This window comes from Microcebus murinus, chromosome 7, assembly GCF_040939455.1.
Source record: "Microcebus murinus isolate Inina chromosome 7, M.murinus_Inina_mat1.0, whole genome shotgun sequence".
Taxonomy (NCBI): Eukaryota; Metazoa; Chordata; class Mammalia; order Primates; family Cheirogaleidae; genus Microcebus; species Microcebus murinus.
Genome location: NC_134110.1, coordinates 94,725,321 through 94,745,520, shown reverse-complemented (window position 1 = coordinate 94,745,520; position 20,200 = coordinate 94,725,321). Strand labels below are relative to the sequence as shown.

Sequence of the window (20,200 nt, the reverse complement as noted above, 5' to 3'; positions counted from 1 at the left end):
GTAGGTAACCAAATTTAAAACTGTCCCACTAAGAACAGTAAATAAGTTTTGTATTAGTTATGATTATTTGTGTTGCAAATAAGAGAAAGCCCTGAATGAGCTACGTTAAACAGTAAGACAAGTCTATTATTTCATATGAGACGTCTCAAAGCCCAGCGGCTGGGTGGTGACCACGAGAACCCAGGTGTCCCCCTGTGCCCAGCACAGCTGGAGCCTTCTCAGCAGGAGTCTGCCTCTGACTCTCACGGTGGGAGTGGCAGAGCCTAGACAAAGGGGCTCTTGCCAGCTAAGAAGGAAGAGGAAATGGTATAGAGCAGCAACCCCCAACCCTTTTGGCACCAGGGACCGGTTTCATGGAAGACAGTTTTCCACGGACCAGGAGCGGGGATGGGGAGGATTGTTTTGCGATGATTCAAGCACATCACATTTGCTGAGCAGTCAAACCTCTCTGCTATGATAATCTGTATCTGCAGCCGCTCCCCAGCACTAGCATCACCGCCCCAGCTCCACCTCAGCTCATCGTCAGATCATCACCTTGGATTCTCATAAGGAGCACATACCCTAGATCACTCACATGCCAGTTTACAGTAGCGTTCGTGCTCCCATGAGAATCTAATGCCGCAGCTGATCTGACAGGAGGCGGAGCGCAGGTGGTGGCCTGAGTGATGGGGAGCAGCTGTAAACACAGATGAAGCTTCTTTGCTCCCCCGCCACTCAGCTCCTGCTGTGCAGCCCGGTTCCTAACAGGCCACGGACTGGGACTGGTCTGCGGCCTGGGGTTTGGGGACTGTAGGTGTAGAGTTGTCAACCAGCAGGGCTGCTACAGGTGTTTTTAGGAGTGCAGGCCCGAAATTTCTACCTCATGAAGTAAGTGCATGATTTTTTAATCTGTGTAGATTTTGTGACATCTCTTTTCATTATTAGACTGTATTTATTAATTGCATTCTAGTTCTAGCTTTTATTACCGATAGAGCAACTAAAATGGCAATAGATACTGTTACGAAGACACGTGTCTACACATACAGAAGCACCATCTTGTTGTAGTAAGTACTGGTGAATGATTAGCCACTTTGGGAAAGGTTTTCAAATATATGTACATATACATACATATATACACATACATACATATGTCATTTTTGAAAGATCACTGGTGGTAAACTTCTTGTAAATTTTATCTTGTGATTTTGATTCAAACTGAGAAACTTGAGTCATTCCACCTAATGGAAGCCATCTAGATGCCGATTATGCATTGAAAGATAGAAGTTTGGGGAACAGTGCTCATGAGATGCAACGCTCAGAAGGTTACGGCTGGTGCTCTTGAAGCATGTTAGAGATCACAGGTTGTGCTCAGGTGCATTACTTCATTCTTTCTTGGGTTTCTTTTAATCTTAGTCTTCCCTGATGGCAGCCACTGACAATGGACATGATGATGTCTAGGACGTAAACAGCATCTTCCCTGGTATTTCTGGATAAAATAAAAGGGAGGACCCTGAAGAGCCAGGCTTTGTGCTGCCTGTGGGCCCCTCGCCATGGCCGGGGACAGGGCATGTGGCCACCCTGGAGGAGGGCAGGGTGAAGTCCTGGACTACACAGGATTAGTACAGGAAGGGGGTGGGTGGCTTCCTAGAGAAAAGGTGTGGATCCGATCAGGACTGTGTGTCCCCACCATGCAGTGATGGCAGGTGGTTCCTGCCAGGGCTGTCAAGGAAAGAAAATGTGGATTTTAGGCCATCCTCTCATTGAGCATGCATAGGTTCCTCTTTGTTGTACCACTGCACACAGCCTCTGTTTGCAATCTAAACATTCTCGACAAACATTTTATACAAAATTTTGTATAAAATACATTGTATCATTCTCATTATTATTGAGGGCTTTTAAAATTTTAGATCTGGAGGGAGTCCTTAGAGGTCATCTAGGAGTCATCAGAATTTCTAACACTAAGGACCTTGTCTGTCATCCCCCATGTGGTGTGTGTGTGTGTGTGTGTGTTGAAAGATATTGGCTACTGAGGACATTGCATTAATTAAGTAATCACAAATTCATGCTGCCACAATGTAATCAGCGTTACTTCACAAAATTAGTCTAAGATCTTGAATTTTAATAAAAATGAAGTTACTTAATGCTAATCTAAATTTTAGTCTCATAGATGGTAAATGTGAAGTTTTCATAAAGTTTTATGAAATATTAATGACAATGTAAAAATACCTGCTCCATCCTTTTGCCCATTGCTACTTCTGTGAAACAGCTGAGACAAAAGTTCAAGCACCCTAACGTCGAGTCTGGCCATTTTTTCTTTGCAATCACACTGCTTCTTCCAAAGCACGGTGTTTTGTACGTAGCAGATGTTCTACACATATTTAGTATTTTAGTTTAAAAAATATAAGTGTGTGGTACAGAGATGTGCCCTTTTCCCACTGGTACCAAGATTTGAGAAAATGTTTTTCTTCCTCGTATCCTAGCTAAGGTCCTAAAAAGTCCTGCAGAGAAAAGAACTGCATTATCAAACTTATTTTACCCCAGGATTCTTTTTGGGTAGAACAGCTGTTAACATCTCACCCTAAAAAAAAAAAAAATTCACCCTATACTTGTCTCCCAGACACTAGTGTACAGAACACACTGCTCCGGTGATTGAAATGGAAAACCAGGAAGCTGATTTAAGTTCCTGGAAACCCAACTAGGCTGAACCCTGACTAACAATTTCCATCCTCGTGGTTTCCTGGGGACCCCTCCCTGGTGTGCTCAGATTCATCTGCATTTCTGTCTGGGCTCAGTCTGGCATCCCTGCTATTATATAAGCAAAAGGATTATTTTTTTAAAATTATAGTATCTGGAATTTCTTCCTCATTCAGATCATGAATTTACCGAATAAGCATTCATGTCTCAGCGCTAAAGGAGAAACCCCCAGCCTAATGACAGTGGAGCCATAGCTCCTTCATGGAAGTCTAGAAATTACCATGGGCAGAAAAGCACATTTTGGCTTCCCTTGTGCTGCAAGAGCTGAATGGAGCCTGGTACCTCTGCCTCTCGAGGTGCGGGCCTCTGTGTGTGACACAGCCACAGCAAGTACTCAGGTCAAATGGAGTTTGAGGAAAAGGAGAGCCAGCGTGACTTTGGAGAGTCCCAGAGAGGTGTTCTAATATGTGCAGGATCTGAGGCAGAGAGCAGTGGTCATGCCCACCCCACTCGTGTCTATTCAACAAATATTTAGTGAGCATTTCCTCTGGGCTGAGACCACATGCTCCTGTGTTTCATGGAATCAAAAAACCAATGTCAGCAAAGCGCTTCCATGCACAAAATGACAATATTGTACTGCTCCTACAGAAGATCACAAACATAACATTTTGGTTATTAATTCTGTACTGACTTCCTAAGTTGGCATGGGATAGCTATGACTCTACTGCCTTTGGTGTGCGTTTAGATTTAAAGATATTTGTTCCCAGGATTAAAAAAAAACAAAACATATGATAACACCATTCATATAAAGTCAAACCCAATTCTTATAATTTCTAGGAATCCTGAGATAAATTTTTGGTGCAGCCTGATCATAAAGTTAAACTTTTAGTACTTATCAGGGATCAGAAAAATATTCATAGAGAAGGAAGCCTGAAAGATCCTAGCCACATCTCCAATCGCACCAGCAAAGAACAGCCACGAGTTTCAGAGAAATTACTCAATCTAGTCTTATATGGAAGAGCCAAAGCTTTTAAGCCAGCTGTGCCATGGAAGGCTACTTTTGATTCTTTTGGTAAAATACCTTCCTCCTTATGGTCCCTACACCTCCCTCCTAGATCCCGCATGGAAGAAGTGAGAAGATGTCATGAAGATACTGTGAACCGTATGATTTGGGTGGGGAGAGAAGGAAGAATGCTTGGATTGAGTTCAAATTTCTGAGCCAGAAAGAGATTTTAGGCCACATTTTCTCCCTTGCTCCCTGCCCAGGTGGTCAAAGTCAGTTAGAACTGGCCATGACCTTGGCGATCTTTCAGCATGCAGTTCTCTTTTTATAGGGTGAACTTGTGCATCTGCTGGGTGACTACTCATTTCCAGCAGATGAAAGACATCACCATGAAATGCCATCCATATGAGGAGAATGAGGGGTGGCAGTGTGGGAACAGGAGGACCCTTGTTTTCTGAGCAGCCAGGGCAAAGGGTCCATTTTACTGTGTGGCCCAGGGACAGATGTCCCATATGGCTGTTTCATTCACTAACCCTATATAATGCATCATTTCTTCACAAATGAACCACAACTTTCACCGTCCTCTACATTGCCTGGTGTCTGGTGAACAGCTCAAACGTGATTGAACTTTTTAGTTTTGGGGTATCACTGCTACTCAGGCAGCTAATGCCTGAGATAGCATCACCTTTAGGAGGCAAGACTTCTAAGGTAAGCCATAGATGCCCAGTGTTTTATGTTGGTTATTGGATACTGGAGTGTCTCACAGATGCTGAAAGGAATTTGTTAACACTTTTTAAAGAATGAAGAAATTAACTGTGTAGCCTCACTGTAACTTGTGCATGTGGCTGAGATGGACGTTCTGCTTTCATGCAGCTTTCTTTCCTCTGGCAGAAATGCAGGGCATCTCCTTATAAACACATTCTATGTTGCCATGTAACATTGGAGTGACAGAAAATCCATGCAAAGGAATTAATCAATAAGAGAATAAATGAGGCTAGTTAAAATGTTGTGTACAGCGGCATGTTTTCTCTTCTTTTTAAAGAATAGCATGAAAACTTTTAGATAAAGAACTAGCAAAGCAAAGAAATAGGGTTCAATTTAGAGGAAAATGAACAGATGTACATGAACTCCCTGGGTGTAGTTTCAAAAGCGAACTGTTTGATTACTCACAGTGTTGTGTTCTGGGAAAGATTGCTGTTTGCTAAAGCATCATGCTCAGACACAATCACTTGGAGAGGGAGTTATAGCCCAGGCAAGAAAGACAAGGAATATTTATTTCCTGTGACATATTGCTATTGGTAAACAAACATTCTGCCCCATTCCAATTAAGCTGACGCTGTCTGTGCCCAGCATCTAGCCTGCAATGAATCTCGCTCACAAGCTTTGATGATCATATGGATGAAAACAAATATTTGACGTAATACATGGTAGAAGTCTCTGCACAGCGTCATTCTTAAAAACACTGTGTGGCTCACATAGTGTTCAAGTTCCTTTGTAGGCTTAGGCAAACTTTGTTGTAGAAATCAGTTGAGCTTAAGATGTCCAAACTGTGGTATTTGAGTTTTTATGTCTATGCCATAAATGAGCATTTTCGAACTTTGAGCCTTTCCTGGGAAACTCCTTTGCTGGCCCACTTACGACACGCCTGTTGGGTCCCAGATCGGCCCGCTCACTGTCCCCTGCAGCTCTTCAAGCTGGGCCCAGGGGCTCCATGTTCAGGGTTCCACCTCCCAACCCTGGCCTGCTCGCTTCTGCTCTGTGACATTGAGGCCGTGCTCACACTTTTCCTGTCTTTATTGTCCAATGTGGTCATTTTCTTCCATTGATTAGTTTAATTATAAAACCCTGGGCAAGTCCCTTAGCCTCGCTGAGCCTCAGCTTCCTCAACTACAAAGTGTATGTCAGGGTCCGCGTGAGCTCAGGGTTGCTGCTGGGGTCAGAGGGCAGCAGGGTGGGAAAGCCACTGCAGAGCACAGCGGAGAAACAGTGTGGTGGCTCTTACCTTTCGTGCCCAGCGTTGTGCGTAAGGATTGCCATTTTATTACAGTTTTTGTTCTTCCCAAACAGAAGTTCCTCACTCAAAACAAAAATTCCCAGCCCCAAAACAGAGACGTAGGTGATGATTAGGCATGAGGGCTTGAAGGGAGAGGCTTTGAGCTCCTCATCCGAAGTCAGAGTTGTACTGGCCATTCATTCCCTCTTCACCTTAATTTATGAGCAGGGCCAGCGTAGGGTCTCTCCTGCCCTCCGAGCCCTGCGCCCAGAACGTGGCCAGGCACCGTGGGTGCAGGGCACGAAGGCCAAGCCCCGGAGAGGGAGCAGTTAGCAACACAGCCCCCGGCTCTCTTCCCCTCTGTCTGCCAAGAGGACCTTGTCTTCACAGGAGGCCTCGGTTCCCACCCACCTGCCCAGTCCCAGGTCCCCAGCGAAGCCTGCCCTCTGGTCTACATGACAGCTACATCTTTCCTGCTCTTTTGCTCCTTCTGCTCAGACTCTCAGATCTACATTGTGACCTTGTGCTCTTCAGTGTCATCTTTACATTCACAGCGATGCCACCTGTCCACCTAACACCCTCCAAAGGCTTCCCGCTGGCCTTCCGCGTCACCTGGGGGCTGCTCACCGTCACACAGGCCCTCCCTCGCACATGACCAACACCTTGTCCATTAGGTCTGGTTCATACGTCCAGTCCCCCGGGGACATTATCCTCCCTCCCTGTGCCCCTGAGCCCCTCCCTGCCCACCCTGCTGTCTCCAGCAACGAACTCTGTTTCTGTCTTAATCGGGACCGCAGCTCTGTAATTCTGCGTCTGTTGGTTTACGCGCGTGGTAAGTCTCCCTGTGTAGATTACGTGTCCCCTAAGGGCTGGACTGTCCCGTTTTACTCACCATCAGGGCCCAGGTGTATAACAGGTGCTCACTATATATTTTCTGGAGGGGAGAAGGAAAGAGGGAGGGATGGCAGGGAGAATAAGGGAAATTTAAAATAAAGGGGGAGGAAATAACAAAGGAAGAAAAGAAGGAAAAAATGTGCGGCAGTAAGTGCTGTCAGGAACATTTTATTCTGTACAGCGATGAGGAAGGTACCGCCAGCCATCGTAATGGCACAAGACAACAGCATGGTCTTTGCAGTCAACGTTGGATGAGAATTTAGCATGGTCTCGAAGCTTGTTGATAAGCAACTCTCAGTCTTATTTCTCTCGGTTTCTGAATTTCTGTTGACAATTAATATTTATAATACTTACATTTTTGAAAGTTATATTCATTTACTCAACAGCTGTTGAGTATCTCTACTAGGTACCAGGATATAGAAAACATAGAGGGCAATTAAAAGAACAGAATCCGGAATCGGATTTTATGGGTTCAAATTAGCAGCTGTGTGACCGGAGCAGCTATCGCTCTGTGACCTAGTTTTCCTCTCTATAAAACAGATAATAGTCGATCTGCCTTATTATTGTGCCGTGAGGATTAAATGGAGTAAGTGCAGGCGCCGTCTGCCGAGGACAGCGTGGTTAACAGGGCAGACGCTGTCCCTGCAGTGCCTCCGAGTCCCTCCATGGTCTGGGAAGAGAGACAGACTTTAAGCTCATCATTAGTACTATTTAAATAGCTCTTTCATGATCATCATAAGTGTTTTGAAAAAGACACCTAGTCTTGGGTAGGAGTCAGAAAGGGCTTTCCTGAGCAAGTCAATGTAAGCCGACACTTGGAGGATGAGAAAAAGTTCCCCAGGTGACAGGGTGGCATGGGAATGGGAGCAAATATCCCGCAGCTGGAAGGGCCAGGGCAGGGCCCTCTATGTTTTATCAGTTTGTAAGATGATTTTTTCTTTACAATAAAAAATCCCTGAAATCAGGACATGTCCTACAATTTATGACATCTTAGATCCAGTGAAATTCGGAATTAAAAAAATAAAAGGCCAGAGACGTTGGAGAGCCTAAAGCAAGGGTGAGGAAGGCTGTGTGGACATGCAGGGGCCCATGGTGCCAACCCCCACAGGGCAGATAAAGACGTTGGCTTTTATCCTGTGGTCAATGGAAAGCTGCAGAAAGGTTTTAAGCAGGGGAGTAAGATGAATAGAGAAGTTTACTAAAAAATCTCACTGTGGTGTGAGAACAAATTGAGGGCAGCAGAATAAGTGCAGGGAGACTGTCTGAGCTGTTGTGACAGTGCTTGCAAGAGACCGTGGTCACTTGGATTGGGGCACTCAGTGCAGAAGTGGAGGGAGAGAAGACAAACTCAAAAATATTTAGTGAATAGAATCAACAAGTGATGATCAAGTGGACAATGGCATGAAGGTAAGAAGCTTTAGGAAAAACCAGGGGCCATGTGCATGTGCATCTGCAGAATGGATTTTCCTGTAGTCTTGTTTCCCAAGGTAAGGAACTCTGCAAGGAGGTGCTCATGGGGAGAAGATCGTGAGTTCAGTGTTGGACACGGTTGGTGTGAGGGCTTGTGTGGCTCCCATTAGAGCAGGATGTTGGATACTCAGTTCTAAAGCTCAGGAGAGAATTGTGGAATGAATATATATATTATAAATTAGGAACTCAAAGGCATAAAAAGGAATGCAAGCCAAGGGAATGGAGGCGAACTCCCAGGGAGCACTTGCAGGATGAGAAGGGAGAGATAAGTGCCTAGGTTTCAGCTGCAAGAAAGTCAAGTATGTGAAGTTCCTACAGCACAAGACACCAAGGAGCACTGAGAATCTAGGGGTGAACCAGATGTGGTGTTGTAAAATCATAGAGGTGTGTGGGCTGAAATTTGTGGAGAATCAGGGCGGGCTTGAAATGGTGTGGAGGAAACAAAGAAGGTGGAATGTAGTTTCAAGGGCTGGTGTGAGAGGGAATAAGGATTTATAATAATCTCCCTATTCCTGGGTAGTGTGGTCTGCATTTCTCAGCTGCTCTGTGGCTGACTCATAGGAATCATATTGTTGGGGGTTGTCCAGGGCTGGGATATGATGAAAGAAGCTCAGTGTATGGTCAAGAGAAAGACTGAAGTGCTTGATCATACAATCTCAGTGTATAGGAAAGGAAGTGAAGCCAGGAGGGGCCTCATGCATAAGGAGATATGAGTATTGGCCTGGGAGGGCTGTGTCAGGAGGCAGAGATATTATCAGTTACTCATCATCAGGATCTAATGGAAAATGTGCAAGCAGTCCATCACCCCGAGCCCTGACTCTGCAATTTGACATAAAAGAAAGAGGATAAATAGGGGGACAGTGCCTCTAAGGGGGAATAGGAATAAGAACACAGACAGGGGCCTTCGCTTTGGAAAGAGTCAACAAGACAGGTGGCATGTTTGCCTTTTGCTTAGTTGTATTTTTCTGCCTAGCCCAGAGACAGGCCAAAGTGAATGCCCAGTACATATTTCTTGAGTGCAGAATGAATGAAGGACAGAATGAACAAAGAGAAGGCAGTGTTAATAAAAATATTCTTGTAAGAACTTGCCTAACTTGGGTATACTCTGGTTAGTCTTCATTGTTTGACTAAAATCATAGTTTAGGCTACTGACCTTAAGATATTATTGAAAAGTCTGACTTTCCTGTAAACTTTGAAAATAACCTTTAATTGGAACCAAAATAAAACAATGACCCAATGTGAATCTCAGTGATACCCCGTGCAGCTTGAACTGTAGCCCTAAAACGCCTTTGCAGTTGAGTCATGAAGTGCAGTGTAGATGGAGGAGCTGAGAAGGTAACTGGATCAGAGGTAGAAAGGGAGCACTGAATTCTCGCTCCAGGTGGGAGACGGAACGAGGTGGGTAACTGGGCCTTCTACAGATGCTTCATCGCCTTGCTGGACACTCATTGTGGGGGAGGTGCATCCTCCCTAAAGCTCCGTGATCCACTTTCTCCGGGTCCTACCATGTCACCTGGATTCATTTGCTTCCCAGCACTGATCCTTTCCTAAACGTCCCATCTGCTTGTGTGTTCATGGTTTCTGTCTGCCCCCACCAGCTCTGTAAACAGGGCCTTATCTGTGCAGCCCTGTGGTCCAGCACCTAGACTAATAATGACCAGAACTAACAAGGGCTTGAAAAATATTTGTTGATTCCATAAGGCGCAATTCTGACTCACGGGGGATATTTCCTACCCCTGTGTGAGCTGTTGATTGCTCTAAGCTTTGAAAGTTTTGATGTGCACACGAAGCACTGAGATCATGTTAAAATGCAGATTAAGGTCTGGGGTAGGCCTGGGAATCTGCATTTCTAACCAGCTCCCAGGCCTGCCCATGCTGCTGGCCTGGGAACCACACTTTGAGTGGCAAGGTGCTAGAGCGTAGTCATCTCCCACATGCCAGACTGGATTGCTGATGTTCCCCGGACTCGTTCAGAGGGTTCTTGAAAACTGAGCCAGTCAAGTATTGAGAATTCAAATATATATATTTAAACTAGATAAAAGGGACAGAGCAGTTAAATGACTTACCCCAGATCACCGAGCTGGCAGGTGACAAAATAGTTTAAGCTCAGTCCTCCTCATTCTAAGTAAAATGCTGTCTCCTATGTCACATTTGTTTTCACACTCTTTGTGTACTTGTGTGTTCATTCGCTCATTCTGCAGTGGTTTATGGAGCACCTTCTGTGGGCTTTTGCTTTTGCTCACACTTCCATCTTGAATGTTCATTCCCACCCCTGCGAGCCCAAATTCTGCGCTGTCTTTAGGACAGTTGAAAAGCAACTTCCTGTATCACACGTTCCAGGCACTACACTCTTCCCCAGACCCATCTCAAGTGGGGAAAGGTACAGATATTCAGGAAGAAAATAGATCTTGAGGTGAATCTAGTAACTGCAAGAAAGATCCATTTATATACTGTCATTTCACTAAAAAACAGAGCTATGAAAGGTAGTTTTTATCAAGAACACTAGTTATCCTTTTCAAATTCACCTGTAGATGAAATGAATGAGACTCATCAACATTTTCTCAGCTGCTGGCAGCTTCTGGCATTTCCCTACCTGTGGCAGAGCATCATATTCTAGTTCCACCAAAGTAACTCCAGGAGGTTGTGCACCCCAGTTTCAGAGGGAATGTAATAGTCAAGGGTGCTCCGAAGTGGACTGGCAACTCTTTGTGCCAGTCTAATTCTAATGAAAGATGACTCTTTTCAAAGCAAGTGTGGTAAGCACCTGCAGTTATTTCTGTGTTGCTAATTTAAATTATGATTGGTAGTAGGAAAGAACTTTCTAGAAATATCTGCATGCTAGAAATGCATGAATTTAATGCTCTTTCTGACCGTCTCAGGACACCTGAACCCACATCAAAATGCACGTAATAAAACTCAATAAACCTGCATGCACTGAATATTGATGATGGCAAGGACAGTTGACTGGTTCAGATATGGATTGGTCCCTAAAATTTCCACAGATCTCACACTGACACCTGAGGTTCCTATGAAGGGTTTGGGCACGGCACACGCAACACACACTAGTTATGACCTTAAATACTTTCACACTTCGGGTGTACTAGGGTGACTCTGTCTAAAGGAATCGTTTGGTAAATTGTTCAGTAAAATTAAGAATAAGTTTGTAATGTGAATAATCTACTGCCCTGTGTCTATTTTCTGCTGTCTTTTCTTTGGTTTTCTGCAAGCGGGTGAGCACGGCTATCTGTGTATCAGATTAGGCAGAATATCAATAGTTTATGCTCAGAAAGATCATACTCAGGGAAGGGTTAGTAAAATGATACACACTTGCAGTTTAAATAATTTCTCCTTCAAAGAGCTTCAAGTACTTTATTAAATCTTTTATCTTTCGTAGCCCTGGGGAGAATATGGCAATCATTTATCCTCATTTTACATATAAAAAACTGACTTGGGTGAGTTAACATGGCAGGAATGCAGAGTTTCATGAAGAGCAGTAAACCCCTTTGTGAGTAAATGAAGCAGCCAGTCGAACTGCAGCTGCCAGTTCCCACCATGGTTTTCTCTTCCCCTTCCCTCCCCCTTCCTTCTCCCCATCTCCAAGTTCCTGGACTGATTTGTCTTATGGCAGCTGAACTCTGTTCTTCATTAGCTCTCATCTTCTCCCTTTCTCTACTCTAATCAGCTTTCAGCATTGACTGACTGCAGTTCTGTACAGGTGTTCTCAGCTATTTGGGTGAATGCGGTACATTTAGAAGAAAGGATTTTAAAGTATTTCTAAATACCCTGCTGATAATTAGAGATTGGAAATATGATTCCACAACCTATAATTCTTAGAACACTTTTTCCTCAATGAAGATCTATTTTCTGATTTCATTCACTGTGCCTAAAGTAATTTTTAAAATAAATAATAGATGATGATTATACCAACTCTGGGATTCTTTAATATCAATGGGAGAAATTCTTCTATGAGAACTTGAATGTTAACATTGGATGATATGAATATACAAGATTATGCCCTTTGGTTTCTTACTAAGTTGTACGTATTTCTCATACAGTATAGCACAAGATGCAGTGTTTAAGAATGTGGAATATGGAATCAGATCTGGGTTCCAATTCTAGTTCCATGACTAAATGTAGACTCTTGAGCAAATTAATTAACTTTTTGGAGTCTCAGTTTCTTGATCTGCAAAATGGAATCACAATACCCCTCTCAGAAGATTATTGTGAGGACTAAACAAAGATAATGCAGGCTAAATACTTAGTGCAGCATGTGGCACATACTAAATGCTCAAGAAATAATTGTGGCAGTTGATGATGATGAATGGCTGTGGAGATGGAAAACTGTCCTGGAGATAATTCTACAAATATCCAAATAAAATGTGTATTGAAATCCTCTTTTCCAAAATAATCTCAAACTGATTTCAGACACAGCAAACAAGAGTCACTGAGTGCTGATTAGAACTTTTGTGCACACCTGGAATACCCCTGGTGGCAGATCAGGTTTAAAAAAGCTTGGTGGGAACTCCTCTCTGCAATAGGAAATATGCCCTGAGGGCAGACACCTGTAGCAATACAGTACTTTGAATAAACTGAAACATTTTTAACAAGGGCTCAGGGAAAATAGCTATTCAATAGCACTTGGCAGTTTGGAATTCAAATGTAGAGACTATGAAAGTGAAAAATATTTTTATAAGGTAAATATTTTCAACTCATGAAACCTCATGTATTGGGCGCATACTAACTTCACGGAAGGCTTTCCATGTTTGGACACCTTCTGTCGTTTTTAGTATTTCTATGCTTTTCTAGAATGCGGTTAAAACAAATGTTGAGGTGGAGAGGTACTTGAACTGTTCGAACAAATTAGCGTAAAGTCTGAATTATATAATTTTGAAAAAATAAAATCTAATTCTTTTCAAGAACAAATGGCGACGGTGACCCAGTCTGGTAGCATTCATGACAACTTGGGGCTAAAAATGTCATCTTGTTCAAGATCATCACTTTACATGAGATCAGAGAAGCTGAGTGAGCTGCTTCATAGTGACACAGCAAGTTAGCGACATGAGTGATGGGAAGTAGTACCTCACCCTTGGCCTAGTACTCCTGCCTTAGTTTATCCCCCTCTCAGAGGGCCCTTATGATAAACAGCAACAAACATCTATAGTCATAATATCAAGTTCATGTTAATTTTGTTGCATGTTTAAAAAACCTCTTATTTTTCTTCAAGAAGTTTAAATTTTTTCCTGAAGCTTAAATGCATGATTTATTAAGAGACATTACACATGGAGGGGAGAGTCATTACATTGCACTGCAGGTTACAATAGCAGTTTGCAGTGGGTCCTGCCTTACAGAAGATGGAAACTGATAGTCAGGGGCTAAGAAAGCTACCTGTTCTTCAAGGGCCCTGAAAACTAGGTAGAGTTAGCCTGACCAAAAAAGTGAGAGAAAAAATATTTTGGTTAAAAAAACAGCATGAGCAAATACATTGAGAAATGGAAAGAGCACAGGCCATTGCTAATTCCCGACGTTTCTACTCATATTTACTTATTTAGAGGTAAAATTACAGGTACATTTTCACCTTTGTCTAAATGATAACAGATGCATGGAGTCTAACCAAGTTTCTTGCTAGCTTGAGTTCAAACAACAGTGAAACTAAGAGCATGGCTCTCCTGGCAAGTGGGGTTTTGAGGATACATGAATCAACACCTGGAAAGGGCTTAGAACAGTGAGTGTGAGCAATGACAGACAGCGGTGTTGTTGCTGAGGTGTAACATGACAATGGATTTCTCACTGAGGATTAGTAGATTACTCTAGGCTGAGCCACAGCGTAATGGAGTAAATGAGCCTCTAGACCAATGCTGTACAATGGAAAATAATGTAAGCCACATACGTAATGTTGAGTTGCCCACTAGCCACATTACAGAACTACAAAGAAACGGGTGAAATTAATTTTAATATGTTTTCTTTAACCCAATGTGTCCAAATATTATAATTTTAATATGTAATTTAAAGAGATATTCATGAGCTATTTTACATTCTCTTTTATCATACTAAGTCTTTGAAATTTGGTGTGTACATCACCTTTACAGCCCATTTTCATTCAACCCGGCCCAAGTTCAAGTCCTCAGTAGCCTCTGTGTTAAGGCTCTGTATTGGACAGTGCAGCGCTTTAGGAAGGGAACCCGTTTGCATCCTATCTGAGGGTGCACATGTTTTCTTTTGGGTCTTCCTTCCTTGCTATAAGATAGATAGACAGTGCCCAAGCCCATTACATTTCAGTAGAATTGCATTATACATTTAAATTTGAGTTATAGAACACATTAAGCAAGTGCTATGAGTTGATGTTTGACTCACTCTAAGAATAGTTCACTTAAAAAACAATAGAATATTAATTTTCTTTGGACTGGCGTCCTTATAAGTTACAGTTCGGTAAATTATGGCAAATTTTACTGTCAAAGTGGAGAGAGGTTTATTTTTTATTTATTTGCTTTACTAGGGAAAATATTTGCTGCTTTATATGAGAAATACTTAGGCTTCTCTTTTGGCACTCTATGAGTATTGGTGAATGCCTGGGGTTAGAGAGTGAGTTCCTGAGCTCTTACTGGAGTCCACATAGCTCAGGCAGGCAATGGCAGGTCATTGGTAAATAAGAGTATAAGGTGATTGTTAGCTGTTGAGATAAAGTAGCTAGATGAAGTTTTGGACATAAACATATGCCTGAGAGCAGAACTGTCAGTCCAGTTGTAGGTCTATGCCCAATGGACTGACTCATGGCCAGTGTTTTGCGTTTTTTTAAATTTTTAATTGTTATGGGTACATAATAGTTGTATATCTTTATAGGGTACATATGATGTTTTGATACGGGCATATAATGTGTAATAATCAAATCAGGGTAATTAGGGTATCTATTGCCTTAAGCATTTATCATTTCTTTGTGTTAGGAACATTCTAATTCCACTCTTTTAGTTATTTTAGAGTATATCATAACTTATTGTTGACTATAGACACTTTGTTGTGCTATCAAATACTATTCTATCTATTTTTGTACCTATTATCTCCACTTTATCTGCACCCCCCGCCACCCAGCTACCCTTCTCAGCATCTGGTAACCATCATTCTACTCTCTACTCTATCTCCATGAGATCAATTAATTAATTTAATATTAATTAATTTAACATTTACCTCCCACAATTAATTTAATATTTACCTCCCACATATGAGTGAGAACATGCAAGATTTATTTTTCTGTGCTTGGCTTATTTCACTTTAATGTTTTCCAGTTCCACCCATGTTGTCACAAATTACAGGATTTCATTCTTTTTTTACGGCTGAATAATATTCCATTGTGTATATATACCACATTTTCTTTATCCATTCATTTATTGATGGCCACATAGGTTGATCCCAAATCTTGACTATGTGGATAGTACTGCAATAAACATGGGAGTACAGATCTCTTTTTGATATGCTGATTTCCTTTCTTTTGGATATATACCTAGCAGTGGGCTTGCTGGGTCATATGATAATTCTATTTTTAGGTTTTTGAGAACCTTAGTCCTGTGTTCTGTAGTAGTTGCATTCATTTACATTCCCACCAACAGTGAATAAGGGGTCCCCTTTCTCCACATCTTCACCAGCATTTGTTATTGCCTGTCTTTTTGATAAAAGGCATTTTAACTAGGATGAGATGATATCTCATTGTAGTTTTGATTTGCATTTCTCTGATGACTAATGATGTTGAGCATTTTTTTACATACCTGTAGGCCATTTGTATGTCTTCTTTTAAGAAATGTCGACTCAGATCTGTTGCCCATTTTTCAATTGGATTATTTAATTTTTTCTCATTGAGTTGTTGGAGCTCTTTATATATTCTACTTATTCTACTTAATCTCTTGTCAGATGAGTCATTTGCAAATATTTTCTCCCATTTTGTGGGTTATTGTTTCCCTTTGTTTATTGTTTCCTTTGCTGTGCAGAAGCTTTTTAGTTTGATGTGACCCATTGGTCCAATTTTGCTTTGGTTACCTGTACTTTTGGGGTATTACTCAAGAAGTCCTTTCCCAGACCAATGTCCTGAAGCATTTCCCCAAAGTTTTCTTTTAGTAGTTTCATAGTTAAGGTCTTAGATTTAAGTCTTTAATTTATTTTGATTTAATTTTTATATTTGGTGAGATATAAGGGTCTAGTTTTATTCTTTTGCATATGGATATCCAGTTTTCCCAGCACTATTTATTGAAGAGACTGTCCTTTCCCCAGTGTATGTTCTCGGCACCTTGGCAAAAATAAGTTCACTATATATGTGTGGACTTATTTGTGGATTCTCTATTCTGTTCCATTGGTATTTGTGTCTGTTTTTATGCCAGTACCATGCTGTTTTGGTTACTACAGCTCTGTAGTATGATTTGAAGTCAGGTAATATGATTCCTCCAGTTTTGTTCTTTTTTGCTCAGGATAGCTTTGGCTATTCTGGGTCTTTTGTGCTTCTATATACATTTTAGGATTATTTTTTCTATTTCTGTTAAAAATGTCATTGGTATTTTGATGGTCAATGTTTTCCATTTTTATCTTCATGGAATTTCATCACCATTGGAATCAATAAAAATTAAACCACAGCCATAGATCTTTAATATAATGACATAAAGTGGGAAAAGTTCCAATTTTTGGGAAGGGGTGAGGAAGGAGAGAAGGAGAGAGGAAGGGAAAGAGAAACTGGCAGGAAAACAGAATGTGGCTATCCAGGCTAAAATGAAGCCTTGTTAGAGTTACCTACTACCTGAGACAATGGTGGCTGAAATAAATCACTGCCCTGCCTGCCCTTGGGGTTAAGTTGGCTTTCAGTATTGGAAAGAGAACCCATGAGAAAAGTTTGCTTTAGCAGATGTGTTAAGCTTCTTGTGAGAAGGAAAAGTCACTGAATGGAGAGATTACTACCAAGAGTGATCTAGACAACAAAGCCTCAAGACAATGTATTATCCATGGTTAATTTGCTAAATGGACAATTCCTAAGCACTCTGTTTAGAAGTGGTGGGGACATTTTTTATCAGTGAGCAGTTGATCAGTCTTCTCAGTGGGTATTTTGACTCAGCTAAATGGATTGAAAGCAAGATTTAAGAAGGGTGTTTCTGTTGACTTCATTTTTTTTTTCTGGATTTTTTGAAAAGTAACATTTGCTTTCTATTTTTTTCAATAAATTTCAAATACTTCATAATATAGTGTGTTACTTATATAAAATGTTCGTTGTGTGACCATATAGATGGAATTGTGTCATTTTGAAAATAAAAAGACTATTGTCATTAGGGAAAATGTAGACCAGGAAAAAAATGTGATGTTTGGTTCCTCAGGCTCCCACATCCCAGAATTCTCCTTTTGTTACCACCATTCAACTAAAGCAGACAGTTCTTTGGCTGAGATCAAAGAGCCTGCATTCTGGGTCTCTGTTCCAGTGCATCTATTGAAGAAAGTTACATAGATCCCACTTTGACTCTATGTGGTGGAGAGAATGAAAGTTAGTCACCTTAACAAGGACTGTCAATAATGTTATTGTGTGAAAGATTTCCCTTCCTTCATTTCCTTCCATAGCTAACACCTTCTCTCTCTCAAACTGCTTCTCGTCTGGCTGAGTAACTGGATGTCTGTCACAGTGACGCATATCTGTTGGGAATCTATGGCTGGGTAACTGAAGCAGTGTTTCCACAAAAGAATGAAGGTTTCTGTACATTTGTTCACAGTCTTTGGCATATAGTATGAGATGCTCACAAACATTTCTTAGCATGAGTCAGTGTGAATAAATGATTGTTTGAAAACTCATTATTTCAGACTTTGTTGATTCCCCTCTCCTCCATATTGGCTCCCAAAATAGGGGGAAGGGAAAGTTTGGAAAAAAAATCTAATACTCATTACAATCACAGATAATAATTTGAGTGGATAACAAATTTCAAGATACAAAAGGATGGAGACTGGTTGGAAATATGGGGTAACTTAAAAAAAGATGAGCTTTAATACTCAACCAAGTACCTTTAAGATGGGAGAGAAATGGGTTAAGTGCAGCATGTGTAGATACAGCCAAATTTTCCTTTGGCTGTGTTATATCAGTGCCAGAAAGACTAATGCAATTCTAGATTACCTCAACAGGGCCATGCAAAGTTTTAGAAACCGTGGCACAAAAGGAATCTGACCTGAGTAGGAGGCCTGGGAGGGCCAGAAGGCACTTGTACATACTCTGGTGGCTACATGAGACAGAACCAGAAATATAATAGTACATAGAAGTTTCAGAAGGGCAGACTTGAGTTCAGTGTAAGAAAGAACTTTCTGGCAGAATTATCCCTTTAGGTGCGTGGAGGAGCAGGTTTCTCAAGTTGTATATGTTCAAGAAGAGGCTACACGGCCTCTTACTGAAGATTTCCTATCAGGTTGGTCTAGATGAGTCATTAAATTTCCTTCTATTGATATAACTCTGTGGCTGTGGTTCACATGCCATGTTGTGAAATAAAGTGAAGTCACGTGAAAGATGAGAAATACAGTTTAAGGTCTCTAAAAGGAGATGGCCTTTAATATCCTCCATTTTCATAAGGGTTCCCAGAGCAAAGCAAGTAGGCAGCTGTCCATGGTGCTGGAAGGAGGTGGCCCGTGTGAGTAATTGTGCTCCACTGGTTTTCTTCATGTTTGCTGTTTCTTGTAATGCCTTCTGGATTTTCCCCTTTTCTGTTCCTGATAGAAATCTACACCCTTCCCTCCCCATACACGCTAGGCCCTTCACTAAAACAAAGAAAGATATGCATAAGAAATGTGTCAAAGATCTGAGGATAAACTAGCTGGGGCTCCCTTCCTTTGCTCCGTCCCAGCAGTAAATAAATCCTTTTCATTTTCAAAAGTTCAACTTGGTATGTAAAGTTGGACTGTTTGAATGGATGGATGTTAACAGTACAAACCAATTGTTTTGAGACACTTGTACTGATTTGCTTCTTGATTTCTTAATTTTATCCTTTCTATAGTATGTACATATCCTGAAAGGAAATAATCTTAGGCAAAAAATTATTTTTATGGTGGAGGTGAAAGAAACGCTAAATGTTTTAGCTAAACAGTTCTGTGGCCTTAGGTACACCCAGGAGCTGTGTGCTGGTAATGAACCTGTCATCTTCTTCACTCTCTGTGTTGCCTTTCCTATCTTATTTGACTTTTTGGTCCCTTAGCTTTTCCCATCTATAAAATGGAGACAATAACAGCATTATCCCTTTGCGTTGTGAAAATGAAATAAGTTAATATATGTAAAGAACTTCTTGAAGCAATACCAGGTGCACACATAACAAATATCAGTGTTATTATATAGCGTGTTGGGGGTCCTCAAGATCACCCTATGTTTGATAATTTACTAGAACTCACAGGACACAGAAAAGCTGTCATACTCACAATATGGTTTATTACAGAGAAAGATACAAATTACAATCAGCAAAGGAAAAAGGCTCATGGGTTGAAGTCTAGGAAAGACCAGCTGCAAGCTTCCAGTTGTCCTTCCAGTAGTCACATGGACATAATTTAATTATCTCAGCAATGATGTGTCACATGTACAAAGTGTCATCAACCAAGGAAGCTCACCTATGCCTTGGTGTTCAGGGTATTTATTGTGGGGTCAGTCACATAGGCACGCAGTGCTTTTGTGACTGACCTTAGCTACTCAGTCTTCAGCCTCCTCCCACCCCACTGGCCCAGAGAGGTCAAACTGATACAGGGTGACCTAAAGCCCACGCATACAAAAACTGGCATTCACCATAAATCACACTGTTAGCATAAACTATCTGGCATGACTCAAAATCTCAAATACACAAAGCCATTCTTATCAGGCAGGATATTCTAAGGGCTCAGAGGAGCCAAAGACTAGTCTTTATTTTTGGAGACAGAGTCTCACTCTGTTTCCCTGCATAGAGTGCAATGACATCGTCATAGCTCACTGCATAACTCAAATTCCTGGGCTCAAGTGATCCTCCTGCCTCAGCCTCCTGAGTAACTGGGACTACAGACACATGCCATGACACCCAACTAATTTTTCTATTTTTAGTAGACTGGATCTCACTCTTGCTCAGGTTGGTCTTGAACTCCTGAGCTCAAGCAATCCTCCCACCTTGACCTGCCAGAGTGCTAGGATTACAGGTGTGAGTCTCTGTGCCTAGCCCAAA

The 20,200-nt window shown here is 41.6% G+C and overlaps 1 protein-coding gene across 2 annotated transcripts in view; it reads left to right on the top strand.

Moving 5' to 3' along the window:
- The window catches only part of CLVS1 (clavesin 1), a 194,966-nt gene that overhangs the window by 172,218 nt on the left and 2,548 nt on the right, over nt 1-20,200 (top strand). The window lies entirely within an intron of this gene.